Source organism: Aulonocara sp. 'chitande type north' Nkhata Bay, linkage group LG12, assembly GCF_057382095.1.
Source record: "Aulonocara sp. 'chitande type north' Nkhata Bay isolate Kocher_YH1m ecotype deep benthic linkage group LG12, A_spYH_male_GT1.1, whole genome shotgun sequence".
NCBI classification, from domain to species: Eukaryota; Metazoa; Chordata; class Actinopteri; order Cichliformes; family Cichlidae; genus Aulonocara; species Aulonocara sp. 'chitande type north' Nkhata Bay.
Genome location: NC_141355.1, coordinates 11,604,130 through 11,620,548, shown reverse-complemented (window position 1 = coordinate 11,620,548; position 16,419 = coordinate 11,604,130). Strand labels below are relative to the sequence as shown.

General features: G+C 39.4%; 1 protein-coding gene across 2 annotated transcripts in view; it reads right to left on the bottom strand.

The window, feature by feature from the left end:
• Window positions 1–16,419, bottom strand: part of top3b (DNA topoisomerase III beta) — a 52,205-nt gene that overhangs the window by 29,685 nt on the left and 6,101 nt on the right. The window contains exon 1 of one of the 2 annotated variants that reach the window (XM_086313558.1): window positions 1,718–2,061. The exons of the other annotated variant lie outside the window; for it this stretch is intronic. The gene's annotated coding sequence lies outside the window, so the exon portion shown is untranslated. Of the gene's footprint in view, window positions 1–1,717; window positions 2,062–16,419 lie in introns of those variants that run through there. 2 annotated transcript variants of the gene reach the window in all.

Here is a 16,419-nt window from a genome sequence, read left to right as displayed (position 1 = left end):
CTACACTTCAAACTAAGTCATCAATTAAATGCATCCTTACAACCGTTCCCTCCATGCTGCCCATTGAATAGGCAGATCTTCTGGGCTCAGTCTGTGGCTCTACCATTTTCTCTTAAAGACAGTGTTGCTAACCAATAACACTTATCTGGTTATTAAACTGGCTATGTTTTTATTCTAATATTCAGAACAGTCTTTGAGGATTCTGGAAAGAAGTCTTTTTAACCTTTTATAATTTCCAAATATCTCTTGTGTATATTTTGGGAAAACAGTTTGTTACCTCTGTGCCATAAATTTTACTATGAGAAGCTACACACCTCCCTCTCCCAAGCCACCTCCTCCAGTTTGTCCGGGGGGACACAAAGGCATTCCTAGGCCAGCTGAGAGATATAACCTCTCCAGCATTTTCTGGGTCTGCTTCAGGGCCTCCTCCCAGTGGGACATGCCCGGGAGACCTCACTCAGGAGGTGCCCAGGAGGCATCCTTGTCAAATGCCTGAACCACCTCAACTGGCTCCTTTCGATGTGAAGGAGCAGCAGCTCTACTCTGAGCCCCTCCCGGATGACCAAACTTCTAGCCCTATCTCTAAGGGAGAGGCCAGCCAGCCTTCGGAGGAAGCTTTTTCCACTGCTTGTATTCGCAGTGTAGTTCTTCAGACACTACCCAAAGCTTGTGACCATAGATGAGGGTAGAGACAAAAATTGACCGATAAATTGAGAGCTTCACTTTTATACTCAGCTCTATCTTCACCACTATGGACCTGTACAGTGTCAGCATCACTGCAGCCACAGCACCAATTGGTCTGTTGATCTCCTGCTCCCTTCTCCTGTCACTTGTGAACAAGACCCCAAGATACTTAAACTCCTCCACTTAGGGCAGGGACTCGTCCCTGAGTGGGCACTCCACCCTTCTTCTTCTTGAGCATCAGATTTCTAGGTGCTGATTGTCATTCCCACCGCTTCACCCTCGGCTGCAAACTATTCCAGTGCAAGCTGGAGGCCATCACCCAATGAGGCCAACAGAACCACATCATCTGCGAAAAGCAGAGATAAGATTCTGAGACCACATAAGTGAAAGCCTTCCACCACTTAGCTGTGCCTAGAAATTCTGTCCATAAAAATTACAAACAGAATTGGTACAAAGGGCAGCCCTGGCGGAGCCCATCACGCACGAGGAATGAGTCTGACTTATTGCCGGCTATGCGGACAAACTCTTGCAACAGTTCTATAAGGATCGAATGGCCCGTAGCAATGGGCCCCATACTCCCGGAGCAACCCGCAGTACACCCAGGGGGACACAGTTGAATGGCTTCTGCAAGTCCACAAAACACATGTAGACTGGTTGGGCAAACTCCCATTCACCCTCAAATTTTCTTGACAGGATAAAGAGCTGGTCCAGTGTTCCACGACCCGGACAAAAACTGCATTGTTCCTCCTTTATCCAAGGTTCGACTAACAGACGAACTCTCCTTTCCAGCACCCTGGCATAGACTTTCCCAGGGGGGCTTAGGAGTGTGATCCCTGAACACAACTTCCAGTCCCATTTCTTAAAGATGTGAACCACCGCCCCGGTCTGCCAATCCAGAGGTACCGCTTCATGTTTCATTGCAATTTTGTAGAGGCATGTCAACCAAAATAGCTCAGGGTGAACCTCATCCACCCCAGGGGTTCTGCCACCAAGGAGTGCCTTGGTGGCAGAACCCCTGCCTTAGTGACCTCACCTCAGCCAAGTTGTCCCCCTCGTCTCCAGTCTCTGTTTCCTACGAGGAAGACTTGCCAGTGGGATTAAGGAGGTCGTCGAAGTATTCATTCCACCGCCTGACAATGTTCTCAGTCAAAGTAAGCAGCGCTCCACCCACACGACACACAGGGCAGGTAGAGCACCACTTTCTCCTAAGTAGCCTGACAGTTTACCAGAATCTCTTTGAGGCAATCTGCAAATCCTTTTCCAGGGGTTACCACCACGACAGGCACCAACCACTTTGCAGCTGCAGCTCAGTGTAGCTGCTTTGGCAATGGAAGTGCTGAACATGATCCATTTGGACTTAATCTCCACAGTCTCCCTTAGGGACTCCCTATTAACAGGACAAGCCTCTGTCAGAACCAGGCTCAGGAAGGGGTGGCCATCTGCTACAACTGCCTGGGGTGAGTGGAGGAAGACGAGATGAAGACATACTGTGGAAGAGAGCCAGAGATTATTAAGAATTAATGATTAATTGCAGATAGGTGTACATATAGTGCGTGACAAAGGTCAGTGAAGACAAAACAGTCAGTGTATCATGGGAAGCCCTCAGAAGGCTTCCCTTCTAAAGGGGCAGGTAAAATGCATACTATTGTATAATACCAATTATGTAAGTGTTCTGATAAAAAATTATTTAATTATCTTTGTTTTGATGATATATAGTTCCAATATCTAAAATTTAAGAAAATACAATACTGGTATTTTTGTCATTTGCCTCTTGAATGGGCCATCAACTGTACATAAGCCCAGAATGATCACTTAATAATCCGGTCAAAATTATCACCAGTAGTAGAAGATTCCTTTAAAACTATGAAGTAGATGGCCCAGAGTAACATGTAACACGTTAAAAAAAAACAAAAAAAACCAAAATAATTATTCCAAGTATTGAGCCTTGGGGGACACCACATACGAGATAGATTAGTCCTTTTTCATCAGTACCTACTCAAGTCAGCTTGGTTCGACTTGAGTCGACTCAGTTTTTAGGGTGGTAGTATTTAATTAAGTGGTAATTAGGTGGTAGTACCTGGTATCAGGTACTTTTTTTAGTACCTACTCAGCTTAGGTTCCAAGCAACCTGAGGCGATACAAAAATGTATACAAAATACTCCAATCTCTGTTTGTTTAATACATCTCTACAGAGATTTAAATACGTAAATGTGGCTTGAGTTACACATAAATGATTTTGCTACAATTGCCTGTAGTTTTGGGACAGGCACTTGGGATAGACTAACTTGTGTAATCCTGTGGGTGGGTCGTTGGTGTTCACAGATATTATGGTTTTATATTTTGTTATTGTTTTTAGTATTAATTTCATTTCAAAGTTTTATTTTCAGTTTAGTCTTAGTTTTGAAAATGTGTATGCTCATTTCAATTTAATTTTTGTTGTTTGAAAAGTATTTCACTTTGAGTTTTGATTAGCTTTGTGATGTTTTCAGCCACAAGATTTATGACGTTTACAACAGGCTTTACGGTGCAAATGCTTTGTTACAGGGACATGCTAGACTCAGTAAATATATTAACCAAATGATGATACGTATTTTATTTGTTTGTTTCACATTTGGTTTTTATTTTTATTCTACTAAGGCTTGTGACTACATAATCTTAACTCAGTTATGAAGCAATATTGTGAATGTTGCCAATTTTGTAAAAGCTCAGCAATCTGAGCACTGCACACAACACTGCTTAAGAGCATAGAGCTTAATATTGCCCCTTTTACTGTTCAGGTTTCCGATGGTCTTTGTGTCCCTCCTGGTTTTCTTCCTCACATCTTCACTGCTTAACCAAAAGAGCTGCTGAATGTACATTAGCCTGCGCTGCTCCTCCCTCTCTCTATACCATTAGAATAGCTGTTGCAGGCTGTGTTGCTATGGTGACATACTCCCCTTTTCCTCTCCAATGTCGGATCCATTTGGAATGGTGCTCCGATAGCAAGTTCAAATCTGGGGCTGTAGAATAGAAATATTGTGGTATTGATCCCATGCAGAAAGAACTGGGAAGCATTTCAAAACTGGTGCAGTGCAGACAGATGAACATTGATGTCAATGCAACATATACACGAGATCTCATGTGTACCCATAAGGCTCTTTACAGCAAATAGGGAAAATGTACATCAGATAAATTTTATTTATATAGCATCAAATCCCAAGAGGCACTGTAAGGTAAAGACCCTAAAATAATACAGAGGAAACCCCTAACCCTAATCCCAACAATCAGATGACCCCCTTTTGAGCATACTTTGCAAGAATGGGAAGGAAAAAGTCAGAGAGGAGGAAACAGGAATGGGAGGAAGACAGGATGAAGACACGCTATGGAAGAGAGCCAGAGATTAATAATACCCAACGACTGAATTCAGATTGGTCTATGTGGTAAAAACACATAGTTGGGGAAAAATGTTAAAACAGTGAATGAATATGAACTTGTTCACGTTACCACATTCACAAAATCTTCAGAAAATCAGTGTGAGGGACCAAGCAGCCAAGGCATAGGGGACACAGGGAAAAAAATGTCTTCAAAAAGGGTTTTTTCTGTTCTATTTTAACCCTCAAAAAAGTTCAAAAGAGAAAATTCAAAAACATAATTAGCTGGCCCATAAAAGAGGTCAATTAAATATAACTTTACAAAAAGTAATGTCCAGAAACTTAAATAAAGTGGACACAACTCACAAACTGACCTAATTAGGGTAGCTTTTATAGTGGTTTGTCCGCCGCACTATGAAGTCTGGGATATGTTGGGCCATGGAGGATACACGGACCCATCCTTAAAATACAGGGACGCATTTGAGGGCCGCATTTCGAGCAGCCTTTGAATTGGGACAGCCTTTGTCGCGTTGCTGTGATGTAATCGGCCTTAAAAATCGGCCTTTAAGGCTGCAGACCCTGAATTGGGATACAGCCATAGACTCTTGGATGTGTCCAACAGATTGACAGGTGGTGGGATATGGTGTATACTGGTGCAGTAAACTTAGAGTTTAAAACTTGTGATTTTAATACACCATGTTTCTAAGATGTTTGTACTGTCAAGTGAATCTAAAAGAAGGAAATTCGAGGTCATACAAGTTATTATGTCTTTAAGACATTCCAGTAGTTTAATTAATTGGTGTGTGTGTCATTTGACTTCATTGACAGATAAGGCTGGGTATCATCTGCATAAAAATGAAAACGTATGTACTGTGCCTTCTAATAATACTACCCTCAGGGAGCATGTATGAAGTACAGGTCCCAGTACAGGACCCTGTTGAACTCCATAATTAACCTTAGTGTGTGAAGAGGACTGTTTACGTGGAAAAGATTTGGAGTCTATCAGACAAATACAATTAAAACCACGGGAGCTCAGTACCTTTAAAACCACATGACTTTCTGATCCTCCTCCTTTTACACATTGAAATCTAGAGCAATGTCTGAACATATTTTCTTTAAAACTATGAAATATTAAAGCCTGAAATTACCATCAGAATGAATTAGAATGGGATTTGTACAGCTTGTGGTATATATATATATACCACAAGCTGTACAAATCCCATATATATATATATATATGTGTGTGTGTGTGTGTGTGTGTGTGTGTGTGTGTGTGTGTGTGTGTGTGTGTGTGGCACAAATTAGAAGAATTCATCATTTGATAATTTTATGCTTTATATGCAACAATTGTACCTTTTTTTTTTAAAGCAAATAGGATATGGTTCAGCTGAAAATGTTTTACCTGGGATTAGAGTGACCCACATCTTGAAAATGAAATAATCCACTTATTTAACTATTTTCTGATTTATAATTAGAGTGCCATCTGGAAAATGCAGTATATTGCTTCAATTGTACCAGACAATCTACTAGAGCTGGGCGATAGAACGATAACGATATGTATCGCGATATAACTTTTACTCGATAGAGAAATTAAGCTATCGCGATAGACCTCGCCGCTCTTGTCCTCTTTAATAAAAAAAAAAAAAAAAAAAAAAAAAAAAAGGTCAGCCGATCCAAATTCAGTAGTGCAGAGCTGAACCAATCACAGCCGCAGCGTCACGTCGCGTGACTTGCTACATACAGCACAAGTGCCAAGCCGCACGTGTGTTTGTTTGGGAAGCAGCCAGCGGGTAATGGAGCCAGCGCATAATAGAGGAAATGAGTGTGCCGACTAGAAAAATCAACCGAGCGTGACCGAAGAGAAAACCGATGATGGTTCCAATGCCGGAGAGATTGTCGAACGGAAGAGCCATAGAAGTTCCGTAGTTTGAAGGTATTTCGGCTATTTCAAGTCTGACAAAAAACAGAGTAGCGTGCACTGTAAATTGTGCTGAAAGCAAGTCTGGAAATACAATAAACTGGTGCATGCGTCACACTGTGCGCCGCGTTATTGTTTCGGTGAAATGAATTTCTACAATACTGTTACTGTTAATTCTACTCTCTGCAGTGTTTAAATGCTTACATATACAGACAGTTACTGTCCCTCCACACATACGACTCGGTTCTGCTTCTATGCCGCAGCTTTGTTTACTTTTTCCCACCGAGGCTTCTAGACTTCTGATTGGCCAACATTTCTGCACGGTTAGGAATCTAGCGCCACCTGCTGCTTTGGCATGTTCATAGCAGCGTTTTCCTTCATTTCTGCCTTTACGTGTGAACGGGATTATTTTTTAAAACGAAAACGGAAAATCTCCGTTTTCAAAAATACCCGTGTACGTGTGGACGTAGCCTCAGTCTCTGACTGGAAGCGCTAATTCGTCATTCGGCTTTTGTCAGACTAAAGTAACTGTTAAAACTGTTTGAAAAGCTAAACTATACAACAAGGAGAGATTGAGAATTTCCTTTTAGTTCTCTGTTTATTTGATATTGACAAAAGTTAGTCAGTTTTGTCTGTTCTTCTGTAAAACAAACTAAGATTTATTTTTAGAATTAATATTTTGTTTCTAAGTGGAATTGACAATTTAGTCTGTTTCATTTGTTCTATTTTGAAACTTAAACGCTTTAGCGGCTGCCTTTTGTGTAGTTTGCAATATTTGCCTTTATTTATCTGAAAAAGTCTCATGTTCCTTAAGTACATCTACCCTGTTGAACTTATTATGGGAAATAAATATTTAAAAACAAGCTGCTGATTATTTCACATTTTACTTGTGAGCAACGGCACATTTAAATCTTACAAATATAGTTATTTGGCTTATATCGTGATAGATATCGTTATCGCCTGAAATGAAAAAAACATATCGTGATATGAAAAAATCTCATATCGCCCAGCTCTACAATCTACCAATATCTTTGTTTTTGTGATATTTATCTATTTTCTCAGTTGAATGAAAATGACACTTTCTTCATTTTTGTGACTAAGAATTTCATGCTAAAAAGCATTCCCCATGATTTATTTTGTAAAATTGTGTAATTCAACTATATACCATTCAGAAAATGTCACTATTTGTCTTGTGGAAGTTGCAATTTTTTATATTGAAAAGCCAATTTAGGAATATTTAATAGCAAATGGCCTGTATTTATATAGCGCTTTACTAGTCCCTAAGGACCCCAAAGCGCTTTACATATCCAGTCATCCACCCATTCACACACACATTCACACACTGGTGATGGCAAGCTACATTGTAGCCACAGCCACCCTGGGGCGCACTGACAGAGGCGAGGCTGCCGGACACTGGCGCCACCGGGCCCTCTGACCACCACCAGTAGGCAACGGGTGAAGTGTCTTGCCCAAGGACACAACGACCGAGACTGTCTATATATATATATATATATATATATATATATATATATATATATATATATATATATTAGGGGTGCAACGGTACTCGTATCGATATTGAACCGTTCGATACAGTGCTTTCGGTTGGCTACGCATATGTATCGAACAATACAAAAATGTTTATTTGTTTTATCAACTTTTCTTCTGACGATGCTGTCCGTGTTGAGAACTCAGTGGATCTGCGCTCGACAGTGCAGTCTAGGGGGAGTAGTCGAACGCAGATCCACTGAGCGCAGCACAAGCTAGCAAGACAGAAGCTCGTTGCAACATGGCAAATTGAACCTCCCCCACCCTCATTCAGATCTGGCGTTTGGAATTATTTTCCAAACGCCGTCCAGCCCCACGCACGGGGCAGTCCACGGTAGCTTGTTAACGGAGATTTGCCGTGTTGTGGCATTAACCTCATTTCAGATTAACGCTGACAGCACTAGTGGGAACACAATGAATATGACTGCACATTTACGCCGACATCATCCTAGTGCAAAGACAGGTGGAAGCAGACAAAAACAACAAGCACGCATGCTACAAACTTTACCCAAGTCATTTAGACAGCCGTTAGCACATGATTCTCCTTATGGGGACCTGATATGTTTAATATGCTGCTGAGAATATAGCCCAGAAGAAGCGTATAGTATAGCTTTTATTTTGGAAAGAGACATTTCTCTGTAATAAACTCTCTTTTCCAAAGATGAGTGATTTCTCGATCAGATAGATTTATTTTTTTCTTACTTTGTTGTTTCAGCAACATTAAATTTAAAAACGGTACTTTTGAGTTAAAATATATATATATAATTTTAATAAATGACAAATTAAAAAACCATGAACATTTTTTTGTATCGAAAAAATATTGAACCATGACACCAAAGTATCGAACTGAACCGTGAATTTTGTGTATATATAAGGGGTATGATCGATGTGGCGGTTCCAAATGGCAGCAGCATCAGAGAAAAGGAACACGAGAAGCTGGAGAAATACCAAGGGCTCAGAGAGGAGCTCGAGAGGATGTGGAGGGTGAAGGTAACGCTGGTCCCCGTGGTAATCGGAGCACTAGGTGCGGTGACTCCCAAGCTAGGCGAGTGGCTCCAGCAGATCCCGGGAACAACATCGGAGATCTCTTTAAAAGTATTCGGCCCCCTTGAACTTTTCAACATTTTGTCACATTACAGCCACAAACATGAATAAATTTTAATGGAATTCCACGTGAAAGACCACTACAAAGTGGTGTACACTTGAGAAGTGGAACGAAAATCATACATGATTCCAAACATTTTTTACAAATAAATAACTGAAAAGTGGGGTGTGCGTAATTATTCAGCCCCCTGAGTCAATACTTTGTAGAACCACCTTTTGCTGCAATTACAGCTGCCAGTCTTTTAGGGCAGTGGTCCCCAACCTTTTTTGCGCCACGGACCCGATTTATGCCCAACAATATTTTCACGGACTGGCCTTTAAGGTGTGGCGGATAAATACAACAAAATAAAACTAGTACTGGTACCGAAAAAAAGATTTATTCATAACACACGTGAAAAGACCCAGGAAAACCGAGTTAACGATAAAAACGATAACAAAATAGCGCTGAAAAACGATAAAAACCCTGAAAACCATACATTTCACACCTGAGCCTCAACTCTTGCGGCCCGGCACCAAACGACTCACGGACCGGTACCGGTCCGAGGCCCGGGGGTTGGGGACCACTGTTTTAGGGTATGTCTCTACCAGCTTTGCACATCTAGAGACTGAAATCCTTGCCCATTCTTCTTTACAAAACAGCTCCAGCTCAGTCAGATTAGATGGACAGTGTTTGTGAACAGCAGTTTTCAGATCTTGCCACAGATTCTTGATTGGATTTAGATCTGGACTTTGACTGGGCCATTCTAACACATGGATATGTTTTGTTTTGAACCATTCCATTGTTGCCCTGGCTTTATGTTTAGGGTCATTGTCCTGCTAGAAGGTGAACATCCGCCCCAGTCTCAAGTCTTTTGCAGACTCCAAGAGGTTTTCTTCCAAGATTGCCCTGTATTTGGCTCCATCCATCTTCCCATTAACTCTGACCAGCTTCCCTATCCCTGCTGAAGAGAAGCACCCCCAGAGCATGGGGTTAGGTATGATTTTTGTTCCACTTCTCAAGAAGTGTACACCACTTTGTATTGGTCTTCCATGTGGGATTCCAATAAAATTGATTCATGTTTGTGGCTGTGTGTGAAAGCAAATGTGGAAAACTTCAAGGGGGCTGAATACTTTTGCAAGCCACTGTATTATCATGCTATTTGCAACTACATGAATGTACTATTCCTGTGTGATTTATTACTATTACTGAAGGTTCCTCGCCATACCAATCTGAACTAGATATTTAAATCTTAATATAGCGATTGCAGCGATTTCGTATAGAAAACTATTCCGCGAGTATATAAAACAAGTCCGCGGGACCTCTGGCTAATACATCGGGTTCCGTGTCGGGCTCGTAACTGAAAACTAGCCTTACTTTGTTGTCTGGGTCAACTTTGCTAGCGAGAGACAGAGAGAGGCTTGAAAGGCTGCTCCAGCGGAGCTTATTGTTTCGGAGGAAAACACGAACACAGTGTACAGTCGAGTCTTAATAGCTTACTTACAACTGGGCTCGTCAGGCACTCTTTTTGGCTGGAGTGGTTATTATTATATTTACATGCTTCTATGTCCCCTTTCTGCTCAGTGACAGCTCGTACTTTTCGACTCTCCTTTTTCTCACTCCCTGGCGCTAACAGAAACATAAGGGGCATGGCAGTCCATTCTCCCTCCAGCACGGATTACACTGCCCATGAGGCTACATTCTTTAGGGCTATGCCTGTAACACTCTGCCTATTGCCTTCATATTAAATTATTTTTTTTAAATATTTCTTCACGTCATTATGTGGGCCGCATGTTTGGGTTTCCACTGGTGTGGAATTACCAAAAATAGAGAGTAGGGATGGGTATTGATAAGATTTTAACGATTCCGATTCCATTTTCGATTCTGTTTAACGATTCGATTCCTTATCGATTCTCTTATCGATTCTTTTTTTAAAAAAAGGAGAACACTAAAGTCGATTAGCTTAGAACTTTGTTTTATATCTTCTCTTTGAACAAGATAGAAATTTAGGAGTAACATGGCCTTACAAACCCAACAGTGAGATCTTAAGAGATTCACAGCCTACGGCTCTTCAATGGGGTGTCACAGGGTCCCCAGGAAAAAAAATGTATATGTAAAATAATAAAATAAATATTCTCCTGTAGCAATAACAAAGTTTAACATAAATTATTCTGTAGCAATTACACAAGAATATCCAGTAATGTCCCTGCCTACAATTAAACATATTCACTTACCAAAGTGAAATCGGGGGCATCTGCTGTGGCAAATGGGTGCAAGCCTTTGACCACAAACTTAGACACTGCTGGGTGACATTCGTCTATCCTGGCCTGAAAGGAGACGCTACCGGTAGACTGCAGCGAGAACTGCCAGCATCTGAGCCAGCCAGACTCTGTCTCTCTCATCATGGTTATCTAAATGCAACGCACAGTAATAGCAGGTTTTGTAATAAGGTAAATCGCGCTAACATAATATGCAATGCTAATTGATTAGTTACCTGCAGTATTAACGGGAGAGGACGTGGAAACGCTACCGCTGCTGCTGGGCTGAGCTTCGCTAGTCCGGAGCGGATCAAAAACACGACATTCGTTGAAAGCAATCGCGTGTTTTTTGAGCAAATGCTTTTGCATATTCGTAGTGTTTCCTCCCTTTGATGAAATCTCTACTTTGCAAGTATTGCACGTTGCCCTGTTGTCATCCTTTCTCATAAAGTGTAACCAAACTTTTGAGCGTTTGTGCCGCTCAGGCGCCGTGTTTCCTACTGGGTAAAAGACGCTACTCAACGTGATGACGTCATTCGGGGCGACTGGAATCGATAAGGGAATCGTTTTTAAAAGTGGCAAACGATTCCAAGGAATTGAAACAGTGGGAACCGGTTCTCAACAAGAACCGGTTTTCGATACCCATCCCTAATAGAGAGGGCATAGCCTAACATATGAAACAGGAGGAGACCACCGTGTAATCCATTTATTTCAACAAAGTAACTGTATTCTGAATACCACCCTTTAAAACGGTAACTGTAACGGAATGCTCATATTTGTATTTTAAATATGTAACGGCAGTACATGTATTCTGTTACTCCCCAACACGGACAAAAGGGACAAGATAGGAAAGAGCAGAAAGGAGAGCCGGAAGGGGGGCGCCCGATCTGGCTTCCCACACCTACCCGCCGGATCGGGCTGTAAGCTCTACCTCCCCACTGCCTCCCAGAAAAGAGAAGAAGAGCAGAAGGAAGAAGAGTTGAATATTTTCTTTTCTTTCACAGTTAGCTGACTGCCTTAGCTACCCAAGTGATGTCAGTCCTTTTTAACCATAGCCAGTGACTGGTCCTCTCAGCAGTGTTAGCTAATTTTCTTATAGCCTGCCGTTGCACCTGTCCTCTGATCCCAATCTCTCTAAGCAGTTTTGCTGTTGTACTGGCAACAAAGCAGCCTCTGTCCTCTGCCTCAGCTGCCAAGTTGGCATACCGCAGCTTCTTACGCTCTAATGTTTCCTCAATTGCTTCCTCCTGTGGTACCGTCAGCTCAATGACATGCGCATGTTTTTGGGAGTTATACCAAAGGACGAGGTCTGGTCGTGGTCGCAGAGTAGTTGTTACAATCTCTGTGGGAAAAATTAGCCTCTGATCCAAGTCCACTTGCATCTGCCAATCCCAAAGGACAAGGTCCTCCCATGGTACCGTCAGCTCAATGACGTACACAAGTTTTGGGGAGTTAGACCAAAGGACGAGGTCTGGTCGCAGAGCAGTTGTTACGATCTGTGAGTCCATGACCACTTTAATTCACAATAAACTAGAGCCTTCCTTAATACTTTCATGCTGATTTACCCATGTTTATTATGCCAAAAGTAAACTATACCAAGATGGTATCATGCAGTACATTTAAAATGTATAAACATTTTAATTTAAATGGCACCCTCTTCCCACACTTCTGTTTAATGTCACTCCAGATCAAACCAAATATAAGTTACAGTTCACAAATAAAGAAGCACTATTTTGTTATGCTTTACTGTTTATTGTGTTGATTTTCTATTCTTATTTGCTCTTAAATCTTTAATAGCTTATGTCTCATGAAACCTAGTTACTGAACTACACTGAAATTTGTTACTGCACAATACACATAGTACACACCTGTAAACCTCTATTTATACTTTCTATTCAGTTTAAAGAATTATTTTCAGCAACTTATAGCTCATTTCTTTTTCTTTTTTTTGCATAAGACATGTTTCTTTCTTGTTCTTTTTATAAACCATCACTGGAAGTTAAAGTATTTTCCTCAATCACTAGACCTGGTGAAGTCTGATTGTTTCTGTGGGATCTTCACTGTATTAACCATGGTTCTCCCTACTTCTCAGACTCCCCAGTGTCATCCAGCCTGCTCATCAGCCATCTACTGACCGCCACTGATACTTTCATCATCCTTCATGACCAAGTACCTAGCTGCTTGCCCACTGCCTTCCAAGCCCCATTCCCTGTTCTTTCACATGCTTTCCTGTTATCCTTCATTCACCTCTAAAGACTTAGTTTTAAAATACAAATAAATGTAAACATAAATCTACAACAACATCTGTCATCAGAGGGAAGATAATCTAAAGCCTTACTTTTGCATTGCTCTTGTACATTTAGTCCACAGTTACTTTACAATATCTGTTTCATTTTATGAAATAAGATGAGTGACAAATTAAAGGTGTTGAGCCACCACATTCTGCCAGTACAGATTCAGTGAGCCTTACAAATAATTTTGTAATTCTCTGGAACTCCGTTGGAGGAATGATATACCGTTCTTCCAAAATATATTCATTTGGTCTTTTGATTATGGTAATGGAGAGCGCTGTCCTGCTGTCTATTGTAAATAAATAATAGTAGTAACAAATAAACTATTCAAAAACCTCAGTTAAAGAAAACAATCTCAAGCAGCTAACACGTGATATGCATATATACTACATTATTTTGGACACTTTTTTTGAGTTTTTACACATTTTTTTAAAAAATATATTTTATTCCAGTTTTGAATGCAGGACTTTAACATTTTTTATGTTCTTTTAATTTCACTGTCTACAAAAAAATAAGTGCACATAATGTCATGGGATTTTCACGTTTGTGAAATGTATTCGTATTTGCTCAGCTACATTTAGCTAAGGGCTCGAGTTACTGTTACATCTTCACTGACCATGATAAGTACCCGAACAGTAATCCATAATTCCTGTGTGCTATGAGAATGTAGGATTTTTGGCTTCTGAAAATTCTTTTCCGGAGTCTTGGCAATCAGAGGAGTGACATTAAAAAGTAATTTTATTAATTTAACGATTTCTTCCTACAAAACACATAAGCTGGCTGAAAACCAGACTGAATCCTGTAATCACTTCAGATAGGAAACAAATGTCCACTACATAAAGCCTGATGACAAACAAATACTGTTCAAAATGTGTGCTCATGCTGAATTAAAGATTACATACATGCAGTACTTTTAGTGGAGAAAAATGAGTGAAGGACAAATAAGACATGGTACAGATGAAAACAATTTAGTTCAATCAAAGTCCTACTGAGTTTAGGTTTTTTTTGTAATAGAATATATTAGTTAGTCCTTTTTTTGCAGTCCCATGATAAGGGAGCAAATGCGATCTTCAGGGTGCAGCTTGATTGATTGATTGATTGATTGATTGGTAATTTATTTCAACATGTGAACAATATACAAGTACATTTAGAAAAGAAATGAGAGAAAAAAAATATACTATACAAATTACATACAAAAAAACATTCTGATTAATTTACATGTTGAAAGGGAGTGGGAAGAAGTATACACTTATTTAATCCCACCCCTGTCCCATAAATTATCAGTGAATATTTAGTCAGCTTCCTTACTGATATAATTTGTAATAAAAATAGTGAACAGATTTCTGATATACTATATACTATAATATCACATCATGAATTTTTTGTTTGTTTGTTTTTAAATAGAGACATTCACTTAATTTAAATATTTTCCTTTTCTTTATAGATCGAGAAGATCATATTTTTATAACTCTTTTTGAACAGTTTTATGTTTGGACATTGCTTTAATTCCATATTCAGTTTGTTCCATAGTTTCACTCCTTGAACAGAAACACAAAAGCCTTTTCTTGTAGTACGTACCTTCATTGTTTTGAAGTTACAAAAACCCCTTAAATTATAACTTCCTTCTTTCAAAAAAAACATACTCTGAATATTACCTGGCAGTTCTTTATTTTTTGCTTTGAATAGAATTTGTGCTGTTTGGAATTTCACTATATCGTCAATTTTCAATATTTCAGACTGCAAAAATAGTGAGTTTGTATGTTCCCTATAACCTGCATTGTGGATGATTCGAATTGCTTTCTTTTGAAGAGTAAAAAGTGAATGTAATGTGGTTTTATAGTTATTGCCCCAGACCTCTGCACAATAGCTTAAGTATGGTGAAACCAGTGAACAGTAGAGAATATGAAGTGATGTTCTGTCGAATACCTGTTTTGCCTTGTTTAGTACTGCAATGCTTCGTGATACTTTGGAATGAATATATCTTACGTGAGCTCTCCAGTTAAGTTTTTCATCTATTATTACCCCCAGAAATTTATTTTCACTGACTTTTTCAATATCAACACCATTTATTTGAATCTTTGCATTAGTATTTAAACTACTATTTCCAAATAACACAAGTTTAGATTTATTCAAATTTAATGATAATTTGTTTTTATCAAGCCAGAACTTCACTTTACTTATTTCATTAGTCATATCCTCCAATAAATTCTGCAGATCATCACCAGAGCAAAAAATGTTTGTATCGTCAGCAAAGAGAACCACTTTTAATACTTTGGACACTTTACAGATGTCGTTAATGTACAAGTTGAAGAATTTTGGACCCAAAACTGACCCTTGGGGTACACCACAAGCAATGTCCATACATAAGGAGCAACCACCATTTATTTTCACAAACTGCTTTCTGTCACTTAAATAACTCCGGACCCAATCTAAAACTACCCCTCTGACACCATAACGTTCCAGTTTTCTTATTAATATATCATGATCTATAGTGTCAAATGCCTTTGTCAAGTCTATGAATAACCCAGCCACATATTGCTTTTTGTCTATGGAATTTGTGATGTATTCTATTGAATCTAATAGTGCCGATGATGTTGATCTGCTTGATCGGAATCCGTACTGACTCTCAGTGAGTAGTTTATGTTTATCTATAAATTTTTCCAGTCTGTTTTTAAACAGTTTTTCAAGAACTTTTGAGAATTGAGGTAGTAAAGAGACAGGCCTGTAGTTTGTGAAATGGTGTTTGTTTCCAGATTTGTATAGAGGTATAACTTTTGCTATTTTCATTCTGTCTGGAAATCGACCAGTTTGAAATGATAAATTACAGATGTATGTAAATGGTTTTATAATAGCCTCAATGACTCTTTTAACCACTATCATATCAATATCATTACAATCCAAAGATTTGTGATTTTTACATTTTTTGACAATTTCAAGAACTTCATTTTCATCAACGGCTGTGAGAAACATAGAATATGGATTTCTGTCAATCAGTGTATCGGGTTTTTCCTGTGCTTTCCCAGGATGAGTGATTGTTCTTGCTAAATTTGGTCCAGCAGTTACAAAGAATTCATTGAGACTATTTGCCACAACATCCATATTGTATTCTTCATGGTCATTACAAATGAAATACTTGGGATAGTTCTTTTGTCCAGTCCCACATTTTATAACACTGTTCAGGATTTCCCATAATCTTTTATTATTATTTCTATTTATATCTAATTGCTTCTTATAGTATTCCTTTTTACTAAATCTAAGTATATTAGTTAACCTATTTTTATATCTTTTG